At 40.8% G+C, this 16372-nt stretch overlaps 1 protein-coding gene across 1 annotated transcript in view; it reads left to right on the forward strand.

Moving 5' to 3' along the window:
• Positions 1–16372, forward strand: part of LOC127674115 (zinc finger protein 54-like) — a 77909-nt gene that overhangs the window by 22702 nt on the left and 38835 nt on the right. The gene's annotated exons all lie outside the window — the stretch shown is intronic.

The raw sequence follows: 16372 nt of genomic DNA on the forward strand, positions 1-16372 counted from the left end.
GCTCATGCCCCTGAACCCTCTGTAGACTGGGAGAGGAAGGGAAGGGAACCAAGAACAGCAGCCAGAGGGACACAAATGGGTGGTCAACCGAAATGCTTGGATTATATACAGGAGAGAAAGGCAAGGCTAGCCCCTAGTTCAGGGTGGAGGGCAGGGTATGCCAGAAATGGCCTATAACAGGTAGAAACGGAAGGATTGCTGCAAGAACCTGGATGCCAAGTCCACTTTGATACATAAAACAGACACCACAACCACTTGAACCAGGGTTGAAACTTAACACATAAAAAAGGTGTACCATATATAATTCCCATGTCAAGCTGTTCACTGGAAATCCCCCAAATGCATTCAATTTAACACATCCTTTACCTAGTGCTGAAATCATATAGAAGAAAATTCATCATGAAAGAAAAATCCCACAAAAAGGCTATAATATGTAAAAAAAAAATTTATTCTCCTGGTAATAATAGTGGACTATAAGGCTTACTGCCTCTGTGTGTTAGCCTAGGTTAACCTGGAAGCCTCTAACCTTCCCATAGTCTAATCTAGGCCTAAAATGTTTTCAGCCTCTGAGACTTGTTGCTGAATAAACTTACCCATCCTTAGTTCTTTCTGCTCTCTTGCTGTGCCCAGAGCCATCTAGCAAAGGCTAAAGACATGCAGGTGACCTTTCTGGAGATGGCCCACCTGGCTGCCTGATCTGAGATAGGTGAACTCTAAATTGCAAGGCAGGTAAGATCTCATCTCAGAACTGGTTCTTGTTAGCTTTATGTCTTTCCTGTCATTATTAAATAGAATAATGATCCCTGAGCATTAGCCCACACTATTGGGCAGATGCACTGCAGATCAATGAAAACACACTCTCTTGTGATGATGCTATGTAGCTGAATTAATGATATCATAATTCCTAATAATGATTCTAGAATTTCTAATTTTATACAAGTAACTTTGATCTCTCTATATAAAAAACTGCAACTAGAGTTCTGTATTCCTTCCTGTGTCACAAGCTAATTGAATAAAACAGGCTTGGAACAAACTTATGATCAAGGAAAACATTCCTTCTAGCCTAGCTTGAAACCATGTTAATAACTAATGGTCATAAACTGGGAATGGACAATTTTATTGTAGATGCAAGAACAGAAATTAAAATATAAACTGGATTTATCTATGAAGAACTTCAAAACTAATAATACACAAGATAGATGATTTCCCTCTTGACAAAACTGCTAACTTATAAGAGTTATTATTTTACACTTTTAATAACCATGTTGAACTAGTGACAGATAATGAATGTTTAATTAAATACTAGTCTTAATGGATACTCATTTAAACGTCTCTGCTGAAACTTCTCATTTTATTTATGATGAACTTTTACAATGTAAAGATTCTTAGAAAACCGTGTGATTTATTGTCCTGAGAAAGTATAAGTACAAGTACAAAGTATAAGAAAGTATAAGTGTGGTCTAGGAGTCACTCCAGAAAACACAGAAACACATGTATCAGTCAGATAGGGAATAATCTAATTGTGCTTCTACTCTGACCAGTATTAGGGTATGCATTCAATAAATCATTTCTATCTGACTGGGATCCTATACATTCCAGAATGAAAATCAGGGTCCTCTCAAGCTTGTCAACAAGTTGACTCCACCTCTACCCAACCAAGTATACTTTATGTTACATAGTGAGAAGGACACAGATTTGAAGATGTCAGGCTTGGCTTGGTAGCACAGCACTTGAGATTCTGAGGAAGGAGAATTGTTTTGAGTGTGAGGCTAGCCTGGGCTACACTGTGAGATTCTGTCTCATTAAAAAAAAAAAACCACTAAAATGACAAAAGAGCTGGATAATGGGGAGGAGTACTGTGAAACAGTGTCTTCTGGACATGACATGGCTGCAGCTCACATGAAGTCATAGCAACTCTGGTTAGTTACAGAAAACCAGTCAAGCAAAAATATACATATATGAGGAAGGGTTTCTGAGGACCTATCACTAGCTAGAAGCTATTATAGGTAGTTAATGGCTGCTAGGGGAGGGACAGTCACTATTATTTGGAAAGGGTCTATTGGTAGGTTGTTTATGCCCCAGGTCAATGATCCCACACCTGAATTCATGTCAGCAGTACTAATTGGACTCAGTGGGTCATTCTTTACAAAAAAAAAAAAAGAAGAAGAAGAAAACAAAAAACAAGGCATGGTGACACATTCTTATAATCTAGGTACTTGCTAGGTGGAGGATCAGGAGTTCAAAGTCATCTTCTCTTATACAGCGAATTCAAGGCAAACTCTAATCAGATACATAGGATACCATCTTAAACAAAACCATAACCAAAAAGGAAGTCAGATATGGAAATAAAATCTTCCTCTCAATTCCCTATAGAATATTAACATCACATATTCTATAATGGTGAAAATATTGAAGTCAAGGCTTTACTAATGCTATATATAACCATTACCGCTAGGATTCATCCCCAGCCAATATCATTTTTTATATTCTATCACTCTCACCTGGAAAGTCATTAGCATAATATTTGTGGTATATCCTACCCAAGCACATGTATACACACACACACTCACACACACACACACACACACACACACATCGCTCCAATGACTGCAGGTAGAGAATACATACACCAGGGTCTGCAGTTTACAATCAGGATAGCTTAAATTTTCACACAGGTTTTACACTCCATCATTCCCAAGAATGTTCTCGGCCAGGCTGCTATGTGTCAGGGTCTGGCTGACCATCAAAATGGAAGCAAAGTCCCTGCTACAGACTTCAGTGAAATGGCAGTTCTCCAACCTGAGGATGAATCACACAACTGAACCAACAGGAGTGGCTCTACAAACAAGTCTAGGAAGGGGAGAGGCTCACAGGGCCCCACCCTTTACCTCTGCTGTCTATGGGAGGACTTTAGGAGAAGGGGAATTATTATCCTTAGTGTGTCTCCTCTGCTGAGCCCACCAGGCTTTAACACAGCTCCAAACCTGTAGTCTGACAGATGGCCTTGATTAACCTTGATGGATCACAAAATAAATGAAAAAGTCTTGTCAAAAGGGGTAGACTGGAAGGTGGGGGTGAAAGGTACGTATGGTCCACATGTGTAGAACTGTAAAAACAAAATATTCCACTTAAAAACCAACTAAACAAACAAATCATAAAGCTTTTAAGACAGCAGAGGACATTTTCAGCCATCTTCAGAAGGTAAAGTCCCAAGTTCTTGTTCATTTCCATCACATGGTCATGATCTTATGAGGGATTTAGATTGAGGAAAACTAATCATCAGACCATTAAAAGACTAAGCCAGGTAAACTCCTAGCATAGATGAGAGGAGCTCTTGTTGCCACTTCATAGCTGAGGAGCTATTGGCAGGTGATGACTTCTGGGGTAGAAAGATTCCAGTTTTCTCCAGGCATGCTGCTCCTGAGAGGTAACCTGCACTCCGGTGCATTATCCCACACCCATATACAGTGATTATACTCAGTGACTTCAAGCAAACAGCACATCAAGTAGGGAAGGCCTGATGAGGAGGAAATGGAGGGAATTCAGAGAAATGAAGATGGGGAATGTGTTTTATGAGATCTCTCTCTCTCTCTCTCTCTCTCTCTCTCTCTCTCTGACAGGGTGCAAAAGGACAACCTTGAATGTTGCTATTCAGGCACCATACTTGGTTTATGAAACAGAATTTCCCATTGTCCAGAAGCTCAGCAGCAAGTAGACAGGCTGAGTGTCCGTAGAGCCCCTGGGATCCTCCCTCTGCACCTCTCCAGTGCTGAGATAATGTGCATGACAATGCTTGACTTTTTAGAAAACTATAAAGGATCAGACTCAGGTACTCAAGTCTTCACAGCAAGTACTTAACTATCTCCTCAGCTTTCCTCTTTTTGAGACAGTAACTTACCATATAGCCTAGGCTGGTCAATCCCCTTACCTCAGCCTCCCAGGACTGGAATTACTGGTGTCATCATCCACCATGTCTAACTCATCCGTTCATATTAAAGAAGTGTTCTCTGCCAGATAAGTGGAAACATGTCCCCAAGATGACAGTGGACCCAGCCAATGGAGTTCAGCTAGCAGAAATCCACAGAGGGAATTTCAACCCCTGTCGTTGGAAAGAAAGAGTTACCACAGGGATTTTAGAGAAGGTAAATCCTGCAGATCTTGGTGAGTTACTAATGAAACAACTAAAAGTTGTGAAAAAATTTTCATATTTTGTCCTAGCAAAGAGGAATTGTCTTAAGAGTGTTGGTTAAGTACATATTTAGGTATCTGCAGTTGGGTACATCAATAAAAACAGATCTTAAAGAATATAGACTAGGGGCTGGAGAGATGGCTCAGCCGTTAAGAGCACTGAATGCTCTTCCAGAGATCCTGAGTTCGATTCCAAGTAACCATATAGTGACTCAAACCATCTGTAATGGGATCCGATGCCCTTATCTGGTGTGTCTGAAGGCAGCTATAGTACATTCATATACATAAAATAAATAAATCTTTAAAAACAGTTAAATTTTTTAAAAAAAGAATATAACCTAGAGGTCCATTAATGGATGAATGGATAAACAGACTGTACAATAGAACTGCATTGAGCTGTGGAGAATACATTTTTAAAAGATTTATTGTAATATTTTTATTTTTGTGGGGTGTGTGTGTGTGTGTGTGTGTGTGTGTGTGTGTATTCTGAGTGCAGTCCCATGGAAGCCAGAGAGGGTATTACTGTTATAAGGCCATTGTTGCACAACAGCTACAGGCTCTGAGCTATATAAGGTGAATGCTAGGAACTGAACTCCAGTTTGCTAGAAGTACAGCACTTAGTCTTTACCATTGAGCCACCTCTATAGCCAGAAATAAAATTAATAGTAGTATTTTTTTTTTTTGTTTTTGAGATAGGTTCTCAGTATGTAGCCTTATCTAGCTTAGAACTTTCTATGTAGATCAGGCTGGCCTCCAATTTAGAGACGTTCCTCCAAAGTGCAATGATTAAAGGCATGCAACTACCACAACTGACTTGAAAATCATTTAGTTGGCAATATCAACCTTTTCTTTTGAGACAGGATCGCATATACCCAAGACTGGTCCAAAACTCACTATGCAAGGCTGACCATGCAGACCTTGTCTTGCCTTTCCCTTCTGAATGCTACAATTAAAGGTATGTGTAAGTATCCTGAGATGTGCAGCAATTGGGCTCTAACCTAGAACTTCATGCATGGTAGACAAACACCTTTTAACAACTGAATTCATGCCTAGCTTTTGTATTATTTTTAAAACATAACATACAGAATACTGGCTTTCATGTCACTTTTATAATGAGCCATTATACTGTTTTGATTAATCTCTCTTTCTCATTGCTTTGTCCTGAGTTTCCTTCTCAATTTGGGTGACTCCCTTCCTTCCCCTGAAATAATTCAGAATTCTGTCTCATGCCATATGTATCTGTCTATTACTCTCTAGACAAATACATAATAATATCTATAAGGAGACAATATGCTAAGCAAAATCAGCTAGTCTCAGGATGACAAATATCACTTTTTTCTCAGACTGCAGGTTTTAAAATATACATGTTATATAAACACAAACACAGGTATATGCATCTAGAAAAGTGACTATGAGAAGGGAGGAAGAGACCTAAAAGTAGGGAGGGAGAAAAGAGCACAATAGTGTATATGAGATGAAAGCAGAAAGTAGGTCTACATGGGGTAAGAGGAAGGGAGCGTCTATCTGGTGGGATGAGAAGGGTAGTAGATATATGAATGAAAATATAACATATGAAAAATGACACAGTGAAGGTCATTGCTTTCATAAGCTCCTAGAAGCAACTTCAGGTTAAATGAAGATTTTGGATTTGGTTCATAGGTCAGTGGGAAGCGGTTGCCAGTTTTCCAGCATAGTTACCATTCATCCAGTCTTCATATACAAAAGCATTATCTATCGATGTTCATAGTGTATAAAGCAGTCAAGAATCTGCTCAAGAAACACTTTTGTGTGTGTATGGAGATGCATACCTATAGTGTCAGCTACTCAGGAGGCACAGACAAATATAATACAACTCAGGACTCTAAGGTCAGCCTCGACATCATAGGGAAGCCCTGTCTCAATAATACGCATAATAAACTTAGCATTCATCTAAATATTATTTTCATATTTTATATTTCTCCCCTTGTTTAGGGATCTAGTTCAATTGGTACAGTGTTTTCCTAGCATCCACAAGGTCCTGGGTTCCATCTTCAGTATTCACACAAATAGGTCATGGTCCTGCATGCCTATAATCGAAGCTCTTGGGAGGTACAGTCTGAAGGGTCAGACGTTCTAGGTCTGGGAAGGCTAGGCTGATTCTATGACAGACTTCAAAATGGCAGTTAAGGGGACTAAAGCCTAAGAACTGGGCAAGCCCAAGCAAGTCAATTACTAATAGGAAAAAAAAAAGGGTTCTAGTCTTCAAGTACCAATAGTGTTTCCAGAGTGCCTACAGATAGGGTAAGGTAAAGCTCATCTACCTCATAATTCCAAAGTGCTTTAACACTAGCCTTCAAGCTTACTTGATTGTCTGTCTTGGCAACGGGAGATTTCAGCCTGCTGGACTTCTGTAGAATAAAACATTCTTTGCATTTACATACTATCTGAGTCTGAGGTATCATTCTCAGCAAATCAGGGACCCTTACAGGTCAACCTCAAAGTTCTCCCTCTCTCCAAAACTAATAACTGTCAATAATTTCTCAGTAAGGGGTATGACCTTGGGATCATCTCTCCCATCTACCTGGAATTCTGGCTGACTTGGTATTATATAGGCCTTGCACAGTTGAACACAGCTGCTGTATGTTCATGACTGGATAGCCACGCCAAGTCCAGAAAATGGCACCCAATAGTATTTTCAATTCCTCCACCCTTATATGCTTTCTGTTGTTCTGTTGTGATGTTTCTCAGGCTTTGGTATGGTGGAGTTAATATAGATGTCCCATTTAGAGCTTAGCACTTTGACTATTTATGCAAAAAGAAGCTTCTCTGACCAAAGTTAAGAGCAGCCCAGGTTTCTAGGAATAAAAGTAAAATATTTAGAAGATAATTTGATAGCATGGCAATTTAGAAAAGCAACATCACATTCTACCGTAGGTTTATGACTCCCCAGCCATGGGCTTTTGACTAAGATTACAGTGTGAGGCATGAGATTCTCTACCATGATCATACTTCAAATCTAATATTACCACATCTTACCTGACAGATTGGCATTGAAGCATCCACAGTCCAGCACTGGGTAAGACCATTGATGTCTGACCCCACCCACCCCAGTAGCTTGCATAGTGATTTCTGTATCTGTGAAGGTGTGCCAGCAGGGTAAAGTTTGGTGAAACTTTTTAATTAAATGTTATTATTGAACCTGCAGAGATGGTTTAGCAGTTTGGACTACTAACTACTCTTGAAAGAGGGACCCAGGTTCAGTTCTCAGCACCCATAGCTTACAACTCTCTGTAACTCCAATAACAGGGAATACAATTTACTCTTTGGTCTTGGCAAGCACCAAACATTTGTCCATTGAACAGACACATGCAGGCAAAACATCTATACACATAAAATAAAATAAAAATTACTAGCATGTATTCATTGCACAAAGTTGGTTTCATAATGACATTTCCAATTGAATATACCAGTTACTTTGTCCATATTCACCCCTACTACCCTCTGCTGTGTGCCCCCTTTTCCACCTAGTCCCTTATATCTTCCCAAATAGTCCCATGTGTGTATTTATATAAAAATCCAAATCCACACATTTTAGAAATCAAGACCTTTTGTTGCTGCCTGCAACAACAGGTGAACCGGAGACCTGGAAGAGAATCCTGGGGATTTATGGGGGGTGGTGAAAGAGAACTGAGTCAGGATGACATTTGTGGATCAAGACCAATGATATATAGCTTGCAAGGACCCCCCTCCTCCCAGGCTTCAAGGTGAAGTCTGAAAACTAGCTGGCTCCAATCTCAGCAGGTCACCTGCTAAGATCAGTATACTTCAAGTCTAGCACATCCGGAATACTTCCGCGGGCTTCCTGGTGTGAGCAACAGCCTGTATTGTTCTCTAACGAACAAACGCCAGGAATGTCACAGGCTGAGCACAGAGGCTGAAAAGCCCAACTCAGTGCTGGAGGGGGAAGGGACAACCTTTATCTTTGAATTGCTGGCAGAATCGCATCTAGTTTTATTTCACAATACAAGAGATGTCTCCCTTATGACTGCTTACCGGGATGTATGTCTGGCTCTCATTGTAGAAAAACAAAAAACAAACAAACAAAAACAAAACAAAACAAAATGAAACACTGACTCACTTGACTCTGACAGGATCTGTCCAGGAGGAAAACACGGGACAGATGATGCTTCTGGGTGAGATGCTGAAGCACAGGAGATGCAATCTGCAGTTCCTGAGGTAAGCTGTACGGTCACTGCTGTCCCCAGGGTAACTCATTATGGTATTCTATGATAGAATACATAGTATTTTCTGTTTCTGAGGAAGAACTCACCACTGCTGTCCTCTAGAGTAGAGTCCATGGAGGGTGCTATCCCCTAGTGATAGAACCCATGGTCGTTGCTGTCTTCTGGGGTAAAAGCCACAGCTGTTTCTGGAACTTTTTTATTATTATTTAATCCTTTTTTTTTTTAACAGTACAGTCATTATCCCCCTCATGTTCTGCCATCTGAGAGTTCCTCATCCCATTTTTCCCTCCCCTGTCTCCAACAGGATGTCCCCACCCCCACCCCCACCTCTGACCAGGCCTCCCCGTTCACTGGGGCCTCAAGTCTCTAAGGGGCTAGGTGCATTTTCTCTCATTGAAGCCAAACCAGGCAGTCCTCTGCTGTATGTGTTGGAGGGGCCTTAGACCAGCTACAGTATGCTTCCTGGTTAGTGGCTCAGAGTTTGAGAGATCTTGGGGATCCAGGTTTGTTGAGACTCTTGGTCTTCCTATGGGGTCATCCTCCTCAACTTCTTCTAGCCTTTTCCTAATTCAACTACAGGGGTCCCCAACTTCAGGACATTTGTTGGGTATAAGTATCTGCTTCTGCCTCAGTCAGCTGCTTGCTGGGCCTCTCAGAGTGCAGCCATTCTAGTTTCCTGTCTGTAAATACATCATAGCATCAGAAATAGGGTCAGGCCTTGGAGCCTCCCCTTGAGATGGGGCCCAATTTGGCCTCCTTTCCCTCAGTTTCTTGTCCATTTTTGTCCCTGCAGTTCTTTTAGACAGGAACAATTCTGGGTCAGAGCTTTTGACTGTGGGATGGTAACCCCACCCTTCCACTTGATGCCCTGTCTTTTTTATTGGAAGTGGACTCTACCAGTTCCCTCTCTCCAATGTTAAGCACTTCATCTAAGGTCCCTCCCTTAGAGTCCTGAGAGTGTCTCACATCCCAGGTCTCTGGTACAATCTAGAGGGTCTCCCCCTCCACCTCCCAAGCCCTGAGGTTGCATATTTCCATTTATTCTGCTGGTCCTCCACTCTTCACAACTGTACCCCCCCCCCCATACACACACACACAGACACCCCAATGCCTGATCTAGTTCCCCTTTTCCCTACCTACCTCTCCTCTCTCACATTCAGATCCCTTCCTCCCTTTGACCTCAGCTTTCTTCTCCCTCCCAAGTAGGATTGAAGCATCCTCACTTGGGCCCTTTGGCTTGTTAACCTTCTTAAGTTCTATGGATTGTATCCCGGGTATTCTGTACATTTTTGGGTAATATCCACTTATTAGTGAGTACATATAATGCATGTCCTTTTGGATCCGAGATACCTCACTCAGGAGGATATTTTCTAGTTCCATCTATTTGCCTACAAAACTCATGATGTCCTTTTTCTTAATAGCTGAGTAGTATTCTATTGTGTAAATGAACCACATTTTCTGTATCTATTCTTCCATTGTGGGACATCTGGGTTGTTTCCAGCTTTTGGCTATCAAAAATAATGCCACTATTAACATAATAGAGCATTTGCCCTTGGAGCATGGTAGAGCATCTTTTGGGTATATGCCAAGGAGTGCTATAGCTGGGTCCTCAGGTAGATTTATTTCCAGTTTACTGTAGAACCTCCAGATTGATTTCCAGAATGGCTGTACCAGTTTGCAATTCCTACCAGCAATAGAGGAGTATTCCTTTTTCTCAGCGTTCTTGCCAACTGGTGCTGTTACCTGAGTTTTTTTATCTTAGTCATTCTGATTGGTGTGAGGAGGAATCTCAGGGTTGTTTTGACCAGCATTTGCTTGATCACTAAGAACTTTGAACATTAAGAATGTGATGGTTCGCAGGATGGTGTTGTACACTATCATATCATCTGAAAATAGTGATACCTTAACTTCTTTACCAATTTGTATTCCCTTGATGTCCTTTTGTTTTCTTATTGCTCTTGCTAGAACCTTGAGTACTATATTGAATAGACATGGGGAGAGTGGGTATCCTTATCTTGTCCCTGATTTTAGTGGGATTGCTTTAAGTATCTCCATTTAATTTGATATTGGCTGTTGGTTTGCTGTAAATTGTTTTTATTTTGGTTTGCTATTTAGTTTTGGTTAGGTATGGGCCTTGAATTCCTAATCTCTTTTAGTCAGGGTTTCTATTCCTGCACAAACATCATGACCAATAAGCAAGTTGGGGAGGAAAGGGTTTATTCAGCTTACAGTTCCACATAGCTGTTCATCACTAAAGGAAGTCAGGACTGGAACTCAAGCAGGTCAGGAAGCAGGAGCTGATGCAGAGGCCATGGAGAGATGTTCTTTCCTGGCTTGCTTCCTCTGGCTTGCTCAGCCTGCTCTCTTATAGAACCAAAGAACACCAGCCCAGCGATGGCACCACCCACAAGGGCCCTCCCCCTTGATCACTAATTGAGAAAATGCCCCACAGCTGGATCTCACGGAGGCACTTCCCCAACTGAAGCTCCTTTCTCTGTGATAACTCCAGCCTGTGTCAAGTTGACACTCAAAACCAGCCAGTACACTCTCCCATACTTTTAACATGAAAGGGTGTTGTAGTCTGTCAAATGCTTTTTCAGCATCTAACGAGATGATCATGTGATTTTTTTTCTTTGAGTTTGTTTATATAGTGAATTACATTATGTTAATGGATTTTTGTATATAGAACCAACCTTGCATCCCTGGAATGAAGCCTACTTGATCATGGTGAATGGTCATTTTCATGTATTCTTGAATTTCATTTTGCAAGAATTTTATTGAGTATTTTTGCATTGTTATTCATAAGTGAAATTGGTCTGAAGTTCTCTTTCTTTGATGGATCTCTGTGTGGTTTAGGTATCAGAGTAAGTATGACTTCAAAGAATAAATTAAGTAGTGTTCTTTCTGATTCTATTTTATGGAATAGTTTGAGGAGTTGGCATTAGCTCTTCTTTGAAGATCTGGTAGAATTCTGCACTAAGGCTATCTGGCCCTGAGCTTTTTTTGGTTGGGAGGTTTTTAATGATTTCCTCTATTCATTTAGGGAATATGGGTCTGTTTAGATAGTTTACCTGCTCTTGATTTAACTTTGGTATGTGGTATCTGTCTGTAAAATTACCCATTTCATCTAGATTTTCCAGTTTTGTCTAATATAGGCTTTTGTAGTAGTATCTGATTATTTTTTCAATTTCCTTGGTTTCTGTTATTCATTTCTGATTTTGTTAATTTGGATACTGTCTCTAAGCTCTTTAGTTAGTTTGGCTATAGGTTTATCTATCTTGTTGATTCTTTCAAAGAACCAGCTTTTGGTTTTGTTGATTCTTTGTGTTGTTGTTTTGTTTCTATTTGGTTGATTTCAGCCCTGAGTTTGACTATTTTGTGCCTTCTACTCCTCTTGAGTGTGTTTTGCTTCTTTTTGTTCTAGGGCTTTCAGGTACTCTGTTGTTAGTGTAAAATCTTTTCAGTTTCTTTACCAGGGCACTTAGTGCTGTGAATTTTCCTCTTAGCACTACTTTCATTGTGTCCCATAAGTTTGGGTATGTTGTGCCTTCATTTCCATTGAATTCTAAAAAGTCTTTAATTTCTTTCTTTCTTACCTGACCAAGCTATTAAGTAGAGAGTTATTCAGTTTCCATGGGTATGTGGGTTTTCTGTTGTTTTTGTTGTTATTGAAGTTTAACCTTAATCCACGGTGATCTGATAGTATGCATAGGATTATTTCAATCTTCTTGTATGTGTGAAGCTTGTATTTTTGTATCCAATTGTATATGGTAAATTTTGGAAAAGGTAATATGGAGTGCTGAGAAGAAGGTCTATTTGGTTTTAGGATGAAATGTTCAACACATGTCTGTTAAATCCATTTGGTTCATAACCTCTATTAGTTTCTCTGTGTCTCTGTTTAGTTTCTGTTTCAATGATCTGTCCACTGGTAAGAGTGGGATGTTGAAGTTTCACACTATTATTGTGTGGGTTTCAATGTGTATTTGAGCTTTAGTAACGTTTCTTTTATGAATGTGGGTGCCCTTGCATTTTTGGCATAGATGTTCAGAATTGAGACTTTCTCTTGGTCAATTTTTTCCTTTGAATATGAATTTTCCCTTCCCATCTTCCTTCATAAGTTTGAGTCGAAAGTCTATTTTACTGGATATTAGGATGACAAAGACAAGAGTAGAACAAATTAATAATTACAAACTCAAATATTTAGATGGCAGATGCACAACATGATCATTAATAAAACATCAATAGGTTCTGCCCTTAGAGTTATACATCCTAATCTATGATTTTTAGACCATGTTTAGAGTTCCAGGCATAAATTCCCTGCTATGGAACAGGCCTCAGATCCAACAAGAGAGAGGTTAGTTATGCCCATAATGAGTGATGGTCAGTATTAAGTATACACATACTGGCTTACAGGTTGGTATTGTAGGATGCAGAGCCCAGACTAATGACAACTTTTCTCTGCCAGCAGCCCTCACAGGAACTTGCAGTGTTCCAAAACCTAGCTAGCAGGGAGAACTTTGTAGTAAGTTCAAGATTGCTCTTTATCTTGCAACCAAAATGTTAGCTGTATTCAGCAACACCATGTACTTATGCTAATCAAGGAAAAGCACCTCTTTCTTTGGAGCACTTCTGGAACCTCCCTGACTAGAAAGTACTAGGCAGATGACCAGTACCTGATACAGAGTGTTTCATTTCATCGCTGTGGTGTCTGGAAGCTGCTTCATTTACCCATATGGGATACCTATATTCACAGGTTTTAAAATTATATTTCCTACTAACTTGTAACATAGTTAAGGTTTCATAGGCTTCTTCATACACCCTTCTGTTTGGTTAACCCACCTGCTAATCCTTCCTTCTTGACCCCATTCCCAGTTAAACATTTAGCACACATTATCCAATGTCCCGTTCTTTTATGGTACATGTGTTCTACTGTCCTTGTAATTTATAGCTTAGTTTGGTTTCAAAATGATAGGTTCCCATGTAGCTCATTCATGGGCATCTCACTCAGTTGACCTTTCTGCAACCCGCTTTCCTCACCACCACTTCACTCCGTATTTGGACCATTCAGCTCCCAGTGTTCCCACTCTCTGATTTCATGTCACCTGTTTTCTATTATCCACCCTTTCTTCCTGCATCTCTCCACTAATGGTCCAGTTCTAGCTTCTTGGCTTCCATATGTAATCTTGCTTGAACATGCAAAACTGAATGATTGAAGCTAGAACATACATTTTCATTTATCCATTTGTCAGTTGATGGATATCTATGCTTTTACCATTTCCTAGATACTGTCAATAAAGTAGCGATGAACTGTTGTGCCAGGAAACACTTGTAAACCCCCAATCAAGGAGCAAATTCCGACATAATCAAATTAGGGTCTCTTTATTTAAGCTCCAGCTTGGGTTCCCCGCCAACTCTGACACAACAGGAAGGTAGAGCCCTGAGCCTAGTTTTAGATAAGTATTTATAGAGGCAAGAAGGATGTATCTAGCTTGACATTCACTGATTGGGGGAGGGGAGTGGCATTATGACCTTTAACATAATTGGCTGGTGTTGGGAGTCAAAACATAAACTGAACTTTTGTGGGGGTTTTTTATTAGTAGTAGTAGTATTGGTAGTTATTAGGAAGTGAAGTGCTAGGAGTAGGCTTGTAACCTGGGGGTGGGGGTGGTTGTAGATTTGTTGGGGAATAAACTGGAAACTGGTGTTAGATGCAAATCTGGTTGGAGGGTAATTTGGAAACTGATGATAGGCACAGGTCTTGTTGGGGAGTAACCTGGAAACTGGTGGAGGTACCAATCTGTTAGTTAACTTGAGTTTAACCTTAGGCCAGGTTTTCTAAGATGGAGTCTCAATGCAAAAGACCTGGCCTCTTAGAACATGATGGGCAAGTGATGAGTTTTAAGATGGAAAGACCTTGGAAGCTATGCCCAGGAGTGAATGTTGTATATCAGCATCCTCTGAGACTAAACATTCCGACCTAGAGGAAACTCCTTAAAACAGGGGATATTAAAAGAGAGGTAAAGCAATTTAATGAGAAGACTTGAAATAGTACATCCTACAAAGAAACTCCTGAATAGCTCAGAAATAGATGACTTAATCCTTTCAGGAAGTCCCAGAAAACAGAAAGCTTCATTTGTACCCTCCTGCCTCAGGGAGTATACTAATATATAATTAGTATGGACTGCTGATACTATCAGACACGATGAGCTTCCCAGAACACAGTCAGAGGAGCCGTGAAGCAGACAACACAGGATGACTGGCGAAGGCCGTGAGTGACTTGAAAGACACACTTCCCACCTCAGCTGAGCTGCCTGAAAGCTGTGCGGTGATCCCCAGGTTTGCAGCTTCATTACATAACACCCTCACAGGGTGAGGCAGCTGTCTTTCAGTCCTTCATGCTTCTATCAGTAACCACTCGCCCACACTCTTTTAAGTCACCCCAGTAAAACTCACTGCTCCAATGGGATTTAGAGATGACTTAGTGGTCAAGAACACTGTTGGTTCTTTCAAAGACTTACTTTGAATTCCTAGCACCCTCACATGGGCACCCAATCTGTAACCTCGACTCCAGGACATCCAATGTCCTCTGCTAGCCTCTGCAGGCACCGGGAAAACACATAGGGCAGAGACATTTGTGCAGAGAAAGCATCCCTAAAGAAGAAACCTAACAGAAATCTCACTGGCTCACCAAGTTGGACTTTATTGATTCCCAACTTTAGTTTTTCTTGGTTCTTTATCTGTGGTAACTAGTTGATTGTTATTGTTTCCACGGGGATGGTGTCACACATCAGTGCTCAAATAGGGTCACAGAGTAGTTTTCCTGCATTTATTCATTTTTTTTTTTTAGAACTTCCAGAATAATTGCAAAATTTTATTCTCTAGTTCTCCATCCCAGAGCCATGTTTGGCCTCTGTGGTGGCTTTTTCTGGTTGTCAGATGATTACACCTGGAATGAACTACAATTTAGAAATGGAGGGCATACCTGTGATTCAAATCTTGAAGCTGGAAGATAGGTTTCTACATGGATCTTCACAAGGAGATCTTGAGGCACAGCGGCCATGAAAATCTTAGACCCAGGCAAGGTAATACCCGCCTTTAATTCCAGGAGGCCGAGGCAGGAAGATCTCTGATTTCTAGGCCTGGGACAAAGCAAGTTCTAAATCCAGGCGTGGTGGAGGCACACACCTTTAATCTGGGCCACACCTTCTGCCGGAGAACTACATAAAGACATTGGAAGAAGGAGAATTCACTCACTCGCCAGCACATCTGTGGAAACCTACTTTCACAGAAGACCAGATTAAACAACTAGCCGAGTGGGACTACTAGAGCAACTACTAGAATCTTGGGCTTTCCATTTGCGGCTTCCCATTGTTGGGTTAGTTGGACTGTAAGTCATTACAATCAATTCCCTTAATATATAGAGAGACATTCCATACGTTCTGTAACTCTAGAGAATCCTAAGACAGAAGTTGGTACCTGGATTGATTCTAGAGGAGCAGAAGTATAAGAATGAATGTTTTAAGAATCTGAAATCGGAGACGGGCGGTGGTGGCACACGCCTGTATTCCCAGTGCTCTGGGAGGCAGAGGTAGGTGGATTTCTGAGTTCGAGGCCAGCCTGGTCTACAGAGTGAGTTCCAGAACAGCCAGGACTCGGTTTAATAATTTGCCAGCACCTTCTAGTTCACCTGCACCTTCAGCTACTGAAATCTCTCCAGATACTCTCTCTCTCCTGGGATCGCGGGAAAACCCTAGAAGGCCTAGCGTGGAAACTATATTTCAAACTTAGAGAAGGAAATGCCTTTGATGATCTTAATCCATCAATTGTGACTGGCAATGAATTAGGTGACCCAGTATATGAAGTTTTCTACAATTTTGGGAAAAATAAGAAAACTGATCTTGATGGCTAATTGCTCTTAGTATCTCTAGACAAAAACTGGTGAGAGTCGGCACCAGCACATT

The sequence above is a fragment of the Apodemus sylvaticus genome, chromosome 23 (assembly GCF_947179515.1).
Source record: "Apodemus sylvaticus chromosome 23, mApoSyl1.1, whole genome shotgun sequence".
In the NCBI taxonomy this organism is placed as follows: Eukaryota; Metazoa; Chordata; class Mammalia; order Rodentia; family Muridae; genus Apodemus; species Apodemus sylvaticus.